We start from the raw sequence: 20261 nt of genomic DNA, 5'->3' as shown, positions 1-20261 counted from the left end.
CGGTGCTCTTATCCGCGACGAAATCTACGGTGCACGACGCTCGCACGACGACGATAATTACTATTGGGCGCCATTATCCGCGTTCGTGTATTAGTAATTACGAAAGTTTCCTGCAACCGTTCGAACGCGCACGGAATATTCAAACACATTTACGTTCGACTGTACGTAAGACTCTCACCCGATCTTTGCGAACGGAGAAACTGTGTCTTGTAATGTGTAACGAAAGTACATTTACGTCTAGTCGCGCATTAATGAGAGGAGCGCGAATATTAACGCTAACAGCTCAAAGCAAAAGTAAGTGAAATATTGTTCATGATGAAAGTTACAACGATTTGTCAATCAAACGATTATACAGCTGTCTAAAAATGATCCGTGTCTTAGATATTTAACAATTAGATGTCTATATATTTCTAATCTCATATTTTATATTTGAAAAATACAACAGGCTTTTTTAGATTCTTCAAGGCATGAGAGAACGGCTTCTTTTATCAAATTCCTAAAAGTTTCGATCTAGAGCACATCCGTGTACAATCCGCAGCTGCAGAACCGGTTTCGTTTTAATCACGTGTGAGAGCCATGCAAATTACACAAAGCGTATCGACCGTATTATTTACACTAATAATAATTGGTAATAATTAGTGAATACTCGCATTCGCGTGATTATTAAAGGATACGGCTAGCCCGAGAATTCTCCGTATTATATTATTTCTTTGCTCACGAGCACATTCGTCCGATAATCGCAAATGAACGTGTCACGAACAGTCGCTAGACGAACGTATTTTCACGCACGATTTCGCTAATCGTTCCCGAGTGAAAATATGTCGAAATGGATAAGATAGAATATCCGCGTGGGATAAAATCGATCGAACCTCATGAGAATATGATCGATTTTATTTATGCACCTATGTGCAAGAAGCGTGTGCCTATGGCGGAAATTACAGAAACTGCGGCGTCGTTCGCCACAATTCCTCTCGTAAAACCGGTAGGATTTTCTATCTAAGGAAAGTGGTGCTAGATTTATTACGATTACGACATCGCGGCACACTGATTGCATGAGATTCGTGATGTATCATATATCCGTGCGAAGATAAAGATCTGTTAAAGATCCGCTGAGAGTGCTTGCTTATTTATTCTAGAACTGGAGCCACGTATTTGACAGCTAGAGATTCGAAAGCGCACGGAGAACGTCGATACACAGCTAGATTCGTCATAAAATAGAACCATCTACGATTCCAAATGAGATAAAATTAGTTCAGCGATTAAAAGAATATTTTATACAAATACAACGATTCTACAATTATTGTCTCTCTCTAATGTAAAGATTACTACACATACAAAAATATAATGTTGCATTAACAGCATTAGATCTAATTAAAAATAATCTTGTTAATTTAATAACAGTATTTAAACCAAATGCTTGTTTTATTAAAACAAGAACATGACGTATTGAATTAACAAAATTATTTCCTATTAGATCTAATGCTGTTAATACAACACCTTTTTTCATGTACCTATACGTATTTAATAACCGCGATTTATTTTTCTCTAAAGTATTTATATAAAATATATTATATCTGAAATAAATAAAATTTATAATAAGACGGTTGATATCTAAAATAATCGTCACTTTAACATGTATTAACTTAAAGGAAAGTAGTGTGTCTTAGATTATATAAGCCAAACATTCATAGCATCGCTATATTATCCTCGGCAAAAAATTAACATACGCTGTACGCTATACTGCACATGCAAAAGCGTTATACTTGCGGCGTGATAATGCAGTAATCAGTATTTATGAAATCTTCACTTCGCACAAAACGTTTCACGTTTAAAGATGTAAAACATTAATCTCGAGCGAGGATGGGACGGGCAAAGTCGCGAGGAAAGCCTTCAAGGCGAAGATGTCTAGCGAGACGCCGATTTCTGTCTCGTTCGTCGCGAAGACGATGTACTTGTCGGTCTGTACAAATCGGTGCCACTTTCCGCTTCCGTGACGAGGAAACGTCGTTCACTTGCTCGCGCGCCACTTTTGCCTCTCCTCCGAGTATCGGGCACTTCCAGTCTGCCGAACAAATGTTCAATCGATTATCGGGCGAGCGTCGTCGTTGCAGCCTCGCCTGCATCGCCATTTATCGAGTAGCTGTCGGGTTCACGTCGTGGCGAATTTCTAAAGGCCCAAGATCCGCGTTTCACTCCTTCCAAGCGTTATTATTATATTCTGCCGCGGTAACTGCGCGCAATGACCGCGCACGTCAATCTTCAAGGCTTCATTTTCAATTAAGGAACGCTCCGACGATCGATATTTATGGTCGGCCTGCCACAAGTACTGTCTTTTAAAATAGATTGCGATTCGTTCACCGTTGAAGTTCAACTTGTCAAGTCATATTTTCGTTGTAAGGAGCTCTATAATAGGGACCCAATATAATTTGTTGAAGATAAGTCTATTTATTAAAAAATATGAAAGAAAATCTCGAACACGAAAAGCCCGAACGTCACAAATGCTCCAAAGTGCCCTAATATATATAGAGAAAAGATGCAATGTCGGATCCACTCTAAAACAATATTTAAACATAATTATAACAATGTTAGTGGAACACTCTAAAACAATATAATCGCATGCGATCTGATAATGCATCTTTTCTGGTATGTATTAGGGCACTTTAGGACACTCATGGCGTTCGGGCCTTTTGTGTTCGAGACGTATGTGTCTTCTCAAACTGCTTTCGTGTTTATAATCTTTTTCACAGTAACGACATTCAACGGATTGTTTGCAGTTCGTATTTATATTGATTTCTCGGTGCTGCCACTACAGCTGTTTCTCTTTTCTTCTTCTTTTTTTGTGATATCCATTGCGTCGACGTGGCACACAATAAATATATGCTATCTCCCAATTTTCACCACACGCAAACGGCAGATATCGGTGCACGGTTTTTTCGCGGCCAGTCCGTTGCCGCGTATTGTGCAACGCCGAATTTAACGCACCATAACTGTAACGACTCCGAGTAGTTTCGTTTTTACCCAGTATTTGTTTAGCGGGGACGCGTCAGCGTGGAGTGAGCATTTGAAAACGAGCGGCTATCAAAAAACGATTCTGGCCAGTAAAATGCGTTTCTGTGATCAGACGGTTGTATCGCATTGCCCCGGTCAGAGAAGTCAGAACTTACTAAAATATATTATATACCTAGTATATAATATATTTTAGATTTACTGTTTATTTATTTACACTTTTTAGTATCAATGGTCAATAGATGAAACTAGAACAATTCGAGATTTTTGTTTCATATATTCAAAATAATTCGATATGTCTTGAGCTTATCAATCAAGTTTTATTATAACAGCTGTTATATCGAGCGTGTTTAAAATATAGTATTAATTGTTTATTTATGCACAAGTGTGAGCAATAGACTGTATAAATATACGAGCGGTTTTTCCGTGCACGTGCAAAATGCCCCGCAATCTTCCCACGTAACGTGACTAATACGCAACTAATGATAATTTACGTTCTTTAGATTTCCAAAGTATTTCTAAATACATACACGTACATACATGTAGGATACTAGAGCGCTCATTATAGCACGCGCTCGCGAGTCGCCGTACGCGAAAGAGATGGGCGGGTTATTTATTGATGCTTACTACGAACCTAGGAGCTGTAAATACGCCGCAATGAATACTTTGCGTGCCTTAAAGAGACATTCCAGACATGTTGCAATGAACGTAGAAACGATAGCTAATTTTATAGGATTGTTTTTAATTCAAAATATAAAAAGTGAGCATGATAGATATGATAAATTAATTGCTTATTGTCAAAATGGCTAATATGTGTTATAAAATTTAAATAAAGGTCACATAATTATCTGAAATATCTGTTAGCACATGCATGAATCATGAATCTACAAATACGCATGTTTGAGTAAATTAAAAAAAGTAACAATAATAATAACAATAAGCGTTATCTTCGTTAATTTACGGGACAAATTGAATCAGAACTATTTTCGTGGATTATGAAATACGTACTGGTTATTGCGTATGTGTGCACGTTAGATTCAAGAAGTGCTCGTGCGTTGCATCAGATTTTTCACGCTCTATCGATTGCATTCTTGCACGGACGTGCACGCAACGACGTTGCGTGTGCGTCCGCTGTGTTTGCACTTGACATATATTTCGTGCGGCTTTATTGGATAATACATTTCTCAGCAACGCACAACAATGCGCATCGTTTACATAACATTAGCCACTCATGTCTATCTGTCCATCTGAAAGATATTAAAACGGGTCTCGTGTCTGAACACATTAAATAATTTTCCCTATCATTTTCTGGACATACGCTGTAACGACCGTCGGCAGACAATAGCGATCGATAATTCGTGAAATCGTAGCAAACGACAATGTATGTCGAGAAATATTGCCTTGACGATTTGAACGTCGAATCACGCGACTGCTGATGTTCGGGACACAATCCGCACAATATTGCAATGATAATCGTCGAAATAATGTTCGCATTTCGTAAGGCTCGGATATAAGAAGCTGTGCAACTAGAAAAATAACAGCTCGGCAAAATCGCGCATAAGACGGAAAACGCCACGAATTCGCAAAAATCGAGACAGCGTCGTTTCGCGTGTCTTTCTCGCATGTCATTCCCGCAGGGCATTATTCCGAGTTATTGTTGAAGTTGCAACAATGAGCTAACCAGGTAACAAAGTGCTCGTCTTACAAGGGGACGACATGAACTGACATAAGGGACGCGCAGCATAAGTAATGAAGGGAAATTACGAGACGGACTCTTCTGTAACTACTCGCGCCTAAAATGGCATAAATTCTGAAGTCGTCGCGAAAAAGAGGAACGTTAAATTTATTTCAGAACTTTTTTAATAAGAATGAAGCACCGTTTGAAGTGAGGAATACGCTTTTATATTCCTGCTCGTCTCTTCGCCGTATATACAGATCTGTATATAGCGATGATAGATTTTTTTTCGTTTATCTGGGATAAAATCGGGCATTATATTGTATATTATTATAAGAGAGAGTATAAGATGAACAAAATAAATTTTTAATTATACAACATTCTTATTTTCGGAAATAATAAATGATCACGTTTTACAATGACTATATGTATATTGCGACAGAGATAAAATAAAACTACAATATTATGTGTGAACAAATCTTAAATCTTGAATAAAATAATTTCCGCCCAAAAATTTTCCATATATATATAGAAAGTGTTTCGGATTTATTACATTCTTCTATTGTCGCGAACGGAATTATTTGTATATTTTGAGTCAACTTTATCACGAGAAAAAATTTAATATACTTCAGTACCTTTCATGTCTACTTGTTGCAATACACATGTACACGTTTTTACCGTCATGTTGGGCTGAATAACCATGCCGAGGGCTATTCAAAAAGAGAAAATGGCGCTATGAAGCATCGTCACGCGATGTAAAGAGGAAACGTCAACTGCGCATGCAACTCGCCTGTAGTTAGCATTAGAGCAATCAATCTTCTAGCTAGAGAGACTGTGAGAATGATTATATGCATGACTTTGTAATAGTGGATGAGCAAGATTGGTAGCCGGACTGCATTATTAAGAACTTTAACGCAAATATATGTAACTCTTGTTACGTTCATTAGAAGAAAATACTTTTCTTTACTTTCGATCGAATATTGCGGTTTTTACTTAATATTTTAACGAACGCGTCATCTCGCGACATATATGATTCATTATTGGGATCGGCTTGTGGTAAAGGATTAGATAATGGTATCGTTATACTTCAACATCGATTTCAACTGATTGCGGTATACATTACTATCCTGTTACATAATAGAATTAATCAACCCCGGAACACACCGCAAACCTATATGACTACCAGAGCGTGCAACTTGCAGAAGCAAATATCGTTCCGCGTCCACTTCGATGTGATTCTATAGCCGCAGTCCCTGCAACAATATTCTTGTGCTGTGTTAGAAATCATTGATGCAAATGGCTGGTAACGATCTTAATTTATGATAGAGAATCGGTAATATAGAGACGATAGTGCGAATGAAAACGTGAATGGTAATTATCTCCAACGTGACTCGTAAAAAACGAGGTAGGAATGCATCCTTGGCTTCGCTTGAAACTCGACCAACTTGGACCTGATCAGGAGGACCTAATGGAGGTTATAGAAAAGTAGTGCAATGATATCGCCTTACCAATTATCGCAGCAAGTAAAGAACGTAAAGATGAAACGTATAAGCTGATGTAATTGAATATTTAAAGGAATACCAACGAGAATGCAAACTTACATTGTTCTTTAATAGAGTCTTTAGTAAAACCAGATATAAAGATATTCGAATAATAAAACGAAGAAACGCAATTGTAAACATTAAAAAATTGATTTTTCGAACACATGCAAATTCTATATTTTTTAAGTTAAAGTTGAAAAATGTGTCTCGCGCAATGGAAAATATTTCGAGTATATATCGAATATACATTTCGAATACACATCCCGACTTTTCCAAAACCTTACTCTCTAAATCTGAATCAGTGAATAGTACTGTGAATCAGTGACTATTCACTGATTCAGATTTAGAGAGTACTTTTCTGCTAGAGCAAATTTCGCGAAACATTAGAAATAAAGTTCTGCGCCAACATTATCTCAAATATAATGACCAAACTATAATCTTTCTCAAATACATCAATTCCATGTGTTAAATGCGTTTTTTGTGGTTACTCGCGTTTTCTTTCATATGTGTTTTTGCGTTATCAATTCGCGACTGGTAGTTGGTTCTTGTGTCTCCACAAGGAGCAGTAGCACGTTACAGATAAGAGTTAGATTATTTTTGAATAATATTATACTATAGGCTTTTATGATCACTTTGCAATACAGAATTAAAAGTCACGAAATGAAGCTTGGTTCCTTATTTGCATAACTGTATCCAATTGTACAAGGCAGACGAAGCTTATGCAATGTAATCCGCAGGATATCCGCCCGTTTTTCGCAGGCGATAAATCGTAATATCTCCCACGCGATTATCCCACGTTTTTACATGCCGCGAGACGAAAAGTCGATTGAGTGTGACGACAAGAGTCGCGTAGATCCGATCCGAGACGAAGCCGCGAGCGGCATTTTGCAAGCGCGCTGCCGGCACATCACGAGCGAAAAATACGTCAATGTCGAAACTACACGGTACTGTCGGCTCGGAGAGACTGCCAAGACTTTGGACACTGATCTCAGAATGTCGATAATTCTATCTCGCGACGTTCTCACAGGTGGCCGGCTGCCAACTTTCAAACTGCACGTCTATTGAGACTTTCGGAAAGGAATTTGAAAAGGAGTATAATATAATAAATGTAAAAGATAAATGACATGCCCAATTATGATTTAAAACTAATAAAACAACATTTAATATATACATTGAGAAATAATGTTTTATTCAGCATTGATTGATTACAAATCGATGTATTAAAAATAAAAATAAAAAATATTATTGATAATATTAAGCTCGATATTAAAATTAAACGTATTAAATAATTGCTATTTTGTACTTGTTCAAAATTTTTTTAAATTAAGAAAATTACAAATTTAAATTAATTAAATAGTCCAACAAATTAAATTTTAAATTTAAATTTAGCCGTGATTTAAATGATTAATCTGACTTGTTATAGCTTAGACCAGAACCTATGTCAGAAGTGAAAGTACACTGTACAGCGTTTACCATCAAGGTGGAATATTGATCCATGAGAACACCAACAAGGTTTCTACCCATTCACCAACAGGTGACACTTGCTGTACTACTTGAACCTCTCGGAAGACAAACTGATGAACTCTAGAAAAAAAAAATAAAGAAAATTGATAAAATTATAAATTAATCATGGGCTATGTATAAACTAATCATGTATTAAAATAGAGAAATTTATGAAAGATTGAGGTTGATTGATTTGGCAGTTTGGTTTCTCAGAGGTTCAATTGTTGGTACATACAACCCCCGACTGTACAATCCCGCAGGGATGGCTGATCCGCACAGTCATTTGGGCTTAGCGAACCCACGGACCCGAGCTTAACACACTGCGACAATTCACACACATTTACATATATTATACACACACTCGCATATTTTTGTAAGAAATTTTCTGTGAATATTTGAAGAAAAGCAAGATACAACCTTCATCCAAGAAGAATCAGAATAAGAATGAGATTCGTATTTGATTTAGATTAAGCTGAATAGCGAAATATGAAGTTTATTTCTTTTATTTACATCTGTTCAAAAATGACAAAAATATGACTATACAATTTTACGAATGTTCCGTCTGTTTTGCTTAATGAATATGTAATGTTAGGTTAATAATAGATTTTAATCACTTACATCATATTTAAAAATGCATATATAATGCATATAATAGTACACATACAATATTCTACGATACATTCAGTTCTCTAATCGCTCCAACAATTGAAAAAATGGACATTGTTAATCTTCAATTGTTGGAAATAAAGTTAGATATAAATTGAAATCTTGATTAATAAGAGTAATTTACAGAAAACATATAAATAACAAATTTTTTTTCAATATATCGCGTTTTTAAGATTAATGATAGATTTTTATTTTAAAAATTTATTTTTATTAGAATGTTACAAATAACAGTACATACATAATACGCATTAAATCTTACGCAAATCTGATACGTGCATCGGGAAGAAATTTATAAAGCTTATTACGAGTGAAGACCATTAGTGAAGACCACACAGTTAGGTCGACGACATGAAATCACGTTAGCAGGTGAAACAACGAAGCCCATCTCGAGTTAGGCCAGATAGTTCGAGGGTCGGTGGTCTTAAGTCCTTGACAGGATTACGGTAATTTTAGAAAATTTCCACGCGGCGGATGCACTTCCAGTGCACTTAGTCACGTGCTGAACCCTCGCTATGGTCCGTAACTGCATCGTTATTGCATCTCAAGCGAGCTCGTACCGAGTTGTTTCACATGAACGAAGCTTGAATACCGCGAGTTAAATTAGAGTAGCGATCAAGTACCGTTACGTGTTTTGCAGCTGCAAACACATTGAATTTTGTAAGAAGACCGGAGAGGAATTTCCGGGTCGCGATCTTCAGAAATCCTATCCTGATTTATCCCGATTTCTGTGTGAAGTTTCATTCGGTTTGAAAGCGAAAGCGCGACACATCAATATTCAAGTAACGATGCGTCGCTCGTTGGCGTCGCGACAATGTATCAGATAGTTTACTTTGTATTTCGTGACATCATCCATTCGGGCACGGGTGCGGATATAAGATCTTTATCGTGTCTATTCAGGGCCCGAGCCCTGCCTCTGCGAGACTGCGAAAATAGAGATTCGGCTCTTTCCTTTCCGCCGCGCCTTCTTCCACCGTCTCCTGCTCGCCGATCCTCGCAGGAGATCGGAGTATTTGGGGACCACGGGAGTGGGTGGCACGCAAATCCTGCCGGTCTTCAAAGAGATGAGATCTTCGACGATATTCACGATCGTTCCATCGAATTTCGTGTCTCGAATGGAAATTCGCGTCCATTTGACAATGTGCCAGATATCACGTGATTGATAGCAAATATCAGCGCTAATGGTGACGCGCTAATCCCCCCAAACATCAAGATTAACCGTAAAACGTTAATAAATAGTGAATAACATCGCAAATACGCGGTATATATCGTTGGCTCGCGTTTCTCTGCCATGCATTAAACATCACGTCTGCCAGACTAAAACGCGGTAAAAAGCCAGCAAAATAAAGTCAAAAATTGAAAAAAAAAAATACAAATTGAGATTGATCCACTCTTTTATTATACGCGTTGTAATTCAATTATGTGTATAATCTAATATCGGATGTATAGATCACCAAATACAGTTTTAATTGTGCTATTTGAAATAAAAGTAAAATAATTAAATGTTATTTAAAAATTAATACATAAAAAGTCTATAATATATAAATTACACTGAGAAAATAAATTTATTAATCCCAAGAAATATTTAGTCCGATACGTTTAACTAAACATTTTAGTTAGTTAACTAAACATTAGTTGAATTAATTAATTCTTGATTAAAGAAACTAAATAAATTGTTGAAACAACTAATGTTTAGTTAACTAACTAAAATGTTTAATTGAATGTATCGGACTAAATATTTTTTGGGATTAACAATTTTTTTTCTCAGTGTATACATCGCCTAATGTTCTTTAAAATGAGATCCATTTATTTATTAAATTTTAATTTTGACATCATGACGTTGTTTCTGCTTCTCCTATTATTCTCATCGGACATATAAAGCTAGTCGAGATGCGTGTCCATATCGCGATGCAAATGTTTCGTAGCACTTTACGGATTCGTACATACAAAGAGGTTGGTGCATAAGTAGACTACTTTACAGATTGAAGAGCGGAACACTTGCCGCCGTTGTTTCAACTAGGTAATGAAATTTCGTATGCAATCTGGCTTAATTGAATATTCAGAAAGCCAACTCGTTTGAAGAAGCACGAAGATGTAAGCGAGTTATATCGCGACGCGTAAAATCCTCCCAGGAAATGAAGGAAATATACAAAACTATAGTCTGCTGTTTAGTATATTCAGAAGAGAAATTTTGGTTGAACATTCAAAGATATATGAAATTATGCAATTCCAGAACCGAGTTAAATTTCAACGAAATTATTATAATCAAAACAATGTCGAAATGCATTGTCTCTTTCCGAGCTTCACGTTAATTATTGTAGACACAAAATTGCATAGTTACTCAAGCATAACGGGTAAAGAAAGTTGAAAAATAGTTCAGACAAGCCGAGAGAACAGGATATAATCGACGTTTAACTTTCTCAGTAAGGCAATTTTCGTTGAAAATTACTTCCTGTCGATATCGGGCACGTCATAAAGGAGAACACGGCGTTTCTTCGTTAGGCGCGAAGGGACCTCTTCTCATGTACCGAGGGCTCGCGGAATCCCGAGCGGCGTAATAAACTTTTATTCGTGGACTCACCCAACGAAGCACTCGTAAAATAGTAATTTCCGCACGGCGCCTTAGCGCGAGGTTTATCTTTTTCTCTCTAAGGGTACCCGGATATTTGCATCTAACCTTGCCGCGCGCATTACATTCCGTAAACGCGAAAGTAGTTTTCCTTTGTTTGCGAACGCGCGTTTCGCGGTGGGACGTGCCACCGGCGCATTTCCTACCAGCAGGCGATAAATTACATTCCGCGGACAGAGCTGCATGTAAATCTATGATCTCGCGGCCGCCTGTGCCGCGAGTGCGTGCAATTCGCTTTATGAAAATTTCTTTCATCGTTTCTATACATGCGATCGATACGAGCGTCAGGGAGGCACAGTTTGTTGCGATATTTGTCATCCTTTTTTATCCTGCGTCTTATATGTCCATAAGGCGAACGTAGAAACTTCGACATATTACAGATGTTAAAGGTCAGACCTAAACTACTTTTATTAACTGTATTTATTTCTCGAACGTCAAAGTCGGGGAACAGCATTTATTTTCGTCAGTCATAAAACTGAAAAATGATAAAATTAAGTATTACTTTCTAAAAGTAAGTGTTTATTAAGAATACAAATAAAAAATTAATATATCTTAAAAAATAGTAAGCTTCTCTATTAATATTTGGAAGTATTCATCATGTCTCAGACTCATTATGCGGTAGCATAAAGAAGCAATTTTCAATTATTACCATTAAAAATTACTATCTTTTTTAATCTATTGTAGTGAAAATGTCTTTTTCCTTTACGAAAGAATATGTGTAGATGTTTCTGCTGTTGCCGAAATATTGTCGCAGGGAGAAATCCACCCCGTCCCGGTGATATATCAAGTCTGCTAATTTACGATTGGTACAACAGCGTTCGCGTCACGCCGATGTTATACATCGATCGAGGGAAAAAAAATTTACGATAGCAATTAGCGTGGCAATGTCTTGCAAGCAGTTAGCTGATTTTTATTAACCATAATCGTAGTTCCCGCAGCGTGGCTCCGCGGTCCATCCTCCCCTTCGTCGCGGCCGAATTTTTACTACCAACGGCGGCAACGGCGTCCGCGTACTACGTCCTTCCGTTTTTACGATGGCGCGTGCGGTGGCAGGACATCGCTCGCTGTGGTTCCGTCGCGAAAAAGAGAGAAGAGAAAAAAGGAGAGAGAGAAGGATACCTGGGGTGACGCGCGTGGGGCGAAACAATTAGTCGTAAATGTTCTCGAAACGTCGTATTACGAGGCGACGGTGTGGCTGCTTTTATCGCTGATGCATCGTTTCGCTTTGATGGCCACGCGGGACCTGCTCCGGGCCACTCTCGTTTCCTTCGCGGTGAAGAAAGAAAATGACGGGTGTGTGCCGAAATGACACGTGAACGGAGCCCGCATATGTGGTAACGGTTGACCCGAGTATCGCGTACGACGGCGACACGTGTAGCCCAATAAATGCGGTAAATTGCCTCTCGATACAAGGGAAGCTGTATCCTGCGAATTTCTGCACAGAAAATGTTGGTGTAATAAAATGTGTAATCAGTGTAATATACCTTGTATTATATTAAGAATTTTTAAATAAACTTTTTTTATTACGATTAATCCACGAGATTTAAAATTATTTGCTAAAAATTATTTTACGGCTAAAGATGATTTTCACGAGAAATGCTCGAAATACGTAAAATTCTAATCAAAAGCTTTTCACAGACATGTACACCGAAGCTTTTCTATCGCAGGCGAATGACAATGACAATAGTCTGCGCCGTTGTAAATATACGTTTTACGGGAAGAAAGTCAGTCCTGTCTCATGATAGTTTTTCCTTATTTCTTCGTGAATTCAGCTCGTCATCCAGATGACGGCGGGGCCGCGACGACGGACGGCCAAGGGAGGGGGCCGAGATGCGAAAATAATTCCTCTCCAGACGGTCGTTACGCTGTCGTTAACCCATTAACGCATCGATCAAAATTGAACAAAGGGCGACGAGGCGCCGCGCATCGGCCAAATTTTATCCGCGCGCGTTGCCCTTCTTTTTTATTATTCAACTGGAGAGAGGGAGACTAAACTCGCGGAAACAAAGAACTATTGTAGAGCCCGCTGTAAAGGTACTGCAGATAAAACGCAGTTGCAGCGCCACTGCATCCCTGGTTTACGCACCGGCAAATAAAGAACTTCGTTGCTCGCTGCGTGTAACGACACTTTTGAGAAAAATGAAGCGTTCACTACCGAGTCTCTGATCCGTAATTTCGATCGGTGCGTCACTGAAAAAGAGTTGCTCGTTTTCTGTCTGTTTGTTAAAATTTAATTTTTATAGAAATTTCGTGTGTCGCTTTCATAAAAATATAACCAAAAAACTGGAACGATTTCTTTGTCGCTCTTACTTTATGTCTATGCGCAAGTGAAATAAATTCTCACAGATGGATGAATTTCATTTAACATGCGTGATATGTGGATCGTATCGTTCTTGCACGATTCTTTCGTTCTGTTCGAAGGTTCGCGACCGCTTGTTTTGAGGGATATTAATAAATTGTTTCTCTCCCTTCCCCGGGGACGTATTTTCTTCCGTTTTTCGCCCTCCTCCGGCGAGGGTGATGTTATTGTTTGTCTACGCGGGGAGTCCCAATACTGCGACGAGCGGGAAGATGGGGCATTTCCCTATAATAAGAGTCGCGAGAGCAATTACTCTCGCAGTTTTCCTGACCGTGACGCAGGGCGGTGACGCGATTTACGGTTTCGTATGGCGATGTAATAACCCATCTAAGCCTCCTCCCGGAGGTCCTAATCCCAAGTTACGAGGACCCGGGAACGATTTAGTCAATCGTACCGCCATAATGATATCGTAATATCGCGCTCCGCCACGACGAGGAGCGCCGCGAGATACGGCGTTAAGCTAATAATAAATGAGTTTGTTATTCGGAACGTTCGCGTAATCGCTTTTGTCCGTTTATACTCCCGTGTAGAGCGAGGAGTTAAGGGTCCCTTCCATCTTGGGGCGGAACGCAAATGTGTTTTTGTACCTGTAGAGACTTTGCCGAGACTTTGCCTATATTTAAATTGCGGCATTAAACGAGCATCCATTCGCACAAAAGTACTACGCTTTAATGTTACCCTCGTTAAGCAGGATGCCTGCGAGAGATCTGAACTCAAACGTTTTGAATACATCGCGTCCCTAATAAAGATATGTATAGGTATCCTTTGATTAGTATCGACAAAAGCATTCCCCATACGGTAGCTTGAATGGTTGAAAGTGAAATAAAAGTAAAAAGTATCTTTATTTAAAATTAAACGGAATTTATAAAACACTTTAATGTAAGATATATATAGAATAATCTGCAATTACAGAAATGACCACACTTGTAATTAATTTGTTATAAACTAAAAACATGTGTTTATAACAGCAGCACAAAATAAAATCGCGATTTCGTTATAATTAGTTCGGAGAGAAAATCACACAAAGGTTGCAAGCGGTCTTCATATTTCCCGTTACGATCCTTATAAGACAAGCCATAAAAATAATTATTGCTTGTCGCGCGACAGTAAGGAGGCTCTCTCGGCTCGTGATGCCGTTGCCGTTAACGTCAACCCCCGGAATGTGGGCGCGCGTAAGGGCGCGTGAGCCCCCGTAAAAACGGCCCGGAAAGGGGACGAGGACGACGTTCCAACGTTTCATTTCGTTGCGCGAGAGATTAACGATTCGGAAAGATAATTCATTCGTTCGACTGGTTCGACGCAAAAAGCGCTTCGTGCCGTCTCGCCTGAAACGAGCCAATATCAATTCGCTTGCAACCCCCACGTCGCCTCCGTCCGTCTCTTTCACTCTCTTGTCTCTTCCGTCCTGGAATTGAGGGAGGAATAAAGACAACCGGAAGAGAGAAAAGAGATAGACAGACAGAGAAATATAGGAACAAAATGAGACATTCCTCATACCGAGCAAATAGTGTCGTCGAGTACGGGAAAAAAGGATAGAAAACTTAATTCGCGGAACAAATGGTGGCGCGGATTTACGGCTATAATTGTCTCGAAATCCCAGATGAGCCCGGGAATCCGCGCGATCGACGGTCGACAAGGCGCTAGCCCGCGATGCAGACCCGAGGTTGCAGTGGGTCATTTGTATTCGCAGAAGATCGACACGGAATAACGGCGGGCCATACGTAGAATAGTACTATAACGACTTCGCGTCGTAGGTGGTCGACAGGGCGCTAATGCGATTTCGCGCAAAAACCCGTTCGTGTTCTTGCGCTTGTTCGTAGGTTTTTTACGGAATGATACTTTGACCACATTATCGCGCACGTTGACACGAGATTAGGTACGCGTTCATGCAACGATTACCCCGTTCCCCGTAAAGTTTTTTTTTCGTCAAAATAAAATTTACAAAATTAAAATTTTGCGTATAGTTAAGTAATTGAAAAAAATATCGCGTGTTGTGAAATGACCAATTTTTGCTCTTTCCATCTATTTATTTTATCATGACGTTGCAATCTTTATCAAAGCATCCCTTTTGGTACATTTCGCATCGCGCGGTTCTATTTTGCCGGTGAATATCCATACAGTTATTTTACGTTAATTTTATTTGTTTCCCTTTCGCATGTTATTTGCTTTATGCTCGCGCGGTTATTGTTGAATTTATGGGGGTTGATGCTTTTATATCGATTTCCCGCTCTGCGAGGTCGCAGCGCCGAATCAGTGAACACTGAAACACTCAAATCATATCAATATCTTTTCTCTACGCGCCGTAGTTTATCCTACGAAGAGAGAGATCGTGCGCCTTAGAAGCAATTCTAGCTGTCCTAATGATATGTATTATTCACATCGGTGAACCGAATCGAATTCCAAGTCCACCTACGATGCCATTTCTTCCCGATGTACGTCCCGAGATCCGGCGGTTTTAAAAAAAATTTCCTCCCTTCCTGGTAGGGAAAAACTTTTATCGTATTGAAACGCAATTTCTCGCATATCGTACATATACCAATGTCGATACTTATCATAAACCACAGTCGCGTTCAACCCCCTAGCCGACGATATTTTTTCACGGCGAGAAGTCAGTCGAAAATTTAGATAATGATCATTCTTATAAGAAATTTATAAAACGACGCATATTTCCGATAGAGGGATTGCTGAACCCTGCATGTTACATTATTCCTTCAAATCGTTATTCTCGAGTAATAAACTATAACGAAACTGTTACTTCAATCTGCTACAAGGCGGACACGATGTAATCCACCCTTAATAATGCTAGGCTTAAGCAGGCCGTGCTCTCGAGCGGCGGGTAACGCCGGGCAGACGTTGAGATATCAGCATGAGTCGCGCCGTAATAATTCCAGAACGGAGTGCGGCGGGACGCGCCGCCGCGCACGGTCGAAGAGAGAGCGCAGACTTTGTTCTCGACGGTGACAAACGCCTGGCAAACATCGCGGCGCACGGGGCGCGGACGAGAGGTCGATGGGGGTGGGTGGGTGGGTGGATGGGGTAGCGACGGCGGCGGCGGCGGTGGCGGCGGCGGTGGCGGCGGCAGCTGGGCGGATGGGGGTGGCTGGCGGGCGGGGGAAGGGGGGTGCGTTCCGTCCGACGGCCACGGCCACGACCCACGACCGCGGGGGCTACGGCCGGCCCGGGCGAGACATTGAACTCGTTGCACGGGGAGGACGGGCAACGAGCATCGATTCGTCTGCTCCAGAAACGAAAGCTCGTGGGTCCTCGCCGCCGCACCCCACCGCCGTCGCCGACGCCGCCGCCGCCGATGCCACTCGGCTCGTTCGCTCACCTTCCACCCCCTGACGAGCGAGAGCCGAGTGCTGCCTCTCTCGCTACGGTCGAAGCGGGACCGATGGGGGTGGAAGCGAGCGCCACACCGCCGCGCTTTCACGTTCAACGATGATACCGACACTCGTGACACGGCGAGACGAGACGACGTGACGCACGCTTCGTACGTGCGATCGGCACGACCACTCGTGTTACGATCGATCGCGAATTTGTTCGACAAGGGAAATAAAAGGGTCAGACGGTACAATTATCGATCCTACGTTCGTGCTTGGGAGAGAGAGGCAAATCTAGCTTGATTAATTGCAGCTTTAATAAAAAAAAAAACTAAGTAAAAAGAAAATGTGAACTATGTGTGATTATGGAAGATGAGAAGTCTAGACTCAAATGTAAACATGTCGACGTAAAAATTCGTTGAAGCAGTTAAATCCCCGAGATGTTCGTGATTGCTTTTTCAATAATGCGCAGAATAAACAATGCGGGGAGTGTTTTAGAATCACGGTCCCCTTTCACAGTTACGGATTTCTCATCCTCTTTCTTTGATTGAAAAGGATAACAGACAAATAAAACGCGAAATGCGGTTTCGGAGGTATTGCGGGAGACGGCTAACAAAGTGGGGCGTCTTTATCCAGTCCATCTTATCGGACGCGAGTTATTTAGTCACGGTTATGCTAAAGGATATTTACATAAGCACGAGCGGAGGGCCGCGACATTATCCCCGCATAAACAATAAATAAGACCGATACGCCGCGCCGGCCTGCGATCTCGGAGTCAGACCGGGCGGCGGGCGGTATCGTGGACCACGTTTTCTCGTTACCGTATGGCCGGTATCTCTCTGCCTCTTTCCTTTTTGGGAGAAACCCGCCGTCTACATAAACGTTATGGTCTTAAGGGGCTGGCAACCCCTCTCGTACAATGTAGAAGTCCCGAAATGCGCCGTCCTTTAACGCGATAAGCCGTAGGTCAGGATAAGGTTTCTTACGACCACATTTTGTTCAGATTGATCATGTATTAACGTGTCACGAGACAAATCACTCATGATAAAAAAGTCACCACAATGCTGACGCGTTCCGCTCATGAAACATTTCGTTTCACTCAATTTCCTCTTAGTTGAAGAGCTTATCTTTACGCTGCAATGGAAATTTTAACAATCTTATAAAATAGACTGATATTTATCGGCCGCTGACGTTACTTTAAACATGAAAAAAATGGATAGATGTGGGATTATAGAGATTAAATTATTTTATTTTTTTTCCTTTTTTCTCTTTCTCTCTCTCTCTCTCTCTCCGGATTCTTTCCCTCATAATTATCTCAACAAATTCGCGAATTTTACGTCGAAAGGTTACACAAATTCATCGAAACAATACAACGAATACTTTTTCACTATCACATCAAAGCGGTAATGAAATTATTTCGGGCAAATATTATGGAATATCAATGAGACAATTTCCTTGCACCTCGCGTAGAACGCTTAGGATAACAAAGGATTGGAAGAACTGCGGAATTTTGTTCGTTCACAATTTTATCGAGCAACCGCGCTACGGTCCAGTGGCGATTGTGACGAGAGCGGTTTCTACTCAAAACGGCCCCCGATGCGGTGTTTTCTCAATTCGATAAAATATAAATTTCCTGAGGGTGTAAGAAGAACAGTCACAGCAGAGCAAGTATAGGTACTCGCGCGCATCGACGAAAAGGGATGAAGATATTACGGCCGTGTCCCTCCATCTGCGTCACGTATCTCAGGGGGATGTGCGTGTCGGCGATATAAAGAAATGCTTTGGAGATCACCGCTTAGAGGGATGACTGGCGTTACCGTTACAACGTCTTCGGTCACCCGTGGGAGATGACCAGGAGACTTCTGCACGCACCATCGACGGTTACATCGATGTCCAGTCACGCGGGAATTTCGCTACAAGCCATCCCGATAATCATTTATGTGGAGCAGAAATGGAAACAGGACCCTCTCCCCGACTTAACCGCACCAGTTTCGCAGGCTCGGAAATTGCTGAGACATCTCTGACCAAATAATTTTTTTAGCGTGAAAAAATTGACCTGATGTCTCTACAAATAATCATGAAATTTTCAAGAGTTTCAATCTGTTACATATAACAGGCGTGCGAAATCTCTCCTTGAAATAATATTATAAAATTGAACGATCTCAATTTTACAATAAATACGTATTTACTTTGCAAGATAAAAAGAATGCCTGAATTGCACACTAAAATATTAATTCCTATTTATTTCCTAACAGTCTGAATTATTAACTATACATTCTATACAACAATAAAGAATTTTAGAATTAAAATAATATACAAAAGGTATAATATATCAATGCATATATTTACAACAAATTCAACAAATTTCTCATACATTTCTCATTCATATACACGGTCTGAAATAATAATAAAAGTGATATATACGGACTACTGATGTAATAAATTTAAATTACACGGGCACGCCAATCCTTTGTCGTAACATATGAAAATATATGGAAAAGCATAAAACACGCCGCAACACCCCGCCGTATCCCACCCGTGAAATTACCTTAAGTACCCCGACCTGAATTTATGGATTTATATAACGTCTTCGCATCGGCTCAACATCGGGGAGCTCATAAACGCCTAGGCTTCGGGCCCCGAAAGGGGCTTTATTAATGCAAACTCTTGTTACCCGTGTAAAGTCGTAAAGCGTAAGGCTTTTGCACCTACCCCGCCTACAGCCGCGCCGTAACGATCAATACCTTCGGCTTTACAATCGCTAGACACCCTATAACGGGGGAGGATCGCGGTATTTCGCCATTGTGTAATACAATGTCATATTTCCTTAATTCCCTCATTTACGACCGGTCGCAATAAATCCGGACGTTACGACAATAAATCTCCACCGCCTTCCTTCTCCATCGTTTCACACACGATTAATCGGCTTAGGTCTAGTATGATCCAATCCTATATTGCATATTAGTCAGCAGAATTATTTAAGATAGTAACGCGTAGGTGGTATATTGCAATTCAAACTATTACATCTATTTTATCTTTACTACATGTATCCTTATGTTACAATACATGCATATTGACATAGCTCGCCATTTGTCTGAGCGATTTCATTTAATAATCATGAATAATATATCATGAACTATAAAAACTTTCTATAATTGTATAATGACTGCGCTAATTATCATACATAGAGAGGAATAAATTATGTGTATTTTGAAATATTAATACCTAACATGTATTTAAATATTAAGAATATTTTAACTAATTCCGTTATTTCGCACATACTTAAGTAATAGAACGATTAAGAGAGACAGAATGAATACTTTAGCACACAATGATCCCAAATACACATCAAAAGCATTGACTTTGATCATACGGCCATATTTTGTACTCATCATAACGCATCGAGCCGTAAAACGTTGGGAAACTAGAATCAAGAATTCGCAATAGCGAGTCCATTCTCGAACCCCGCGGGAAGCGCCTTGTCGCAATGCCCGCCGATAAGGAAAATGTAATGCACCTACGAACCGAGCGAACTTCCGTCCGTCGAGCTTTCGTACGGCGG

This window comes from Temnothorax nylanderi, unplaced genomic scaffold, assembly GCF_030848795.1.
Source record: "Temnothorax nylanderi isolate EJ_2023f unplaced genomic scaffold, tnyl_v1.0 TNYL_tig0058_pilon, whole genome shotgun sequence".
In the NCBI taxonomy this organism is placed as follows: domain Eukaryota; kingdom Metazoa; phylum Arthropoda; class Insecta; order Hymenoptera; family Formicidae; genus Temnothorax; species Temnothorax nylanderi.
Note: the sequence above shows the minus strand (reverse complement) of the source record.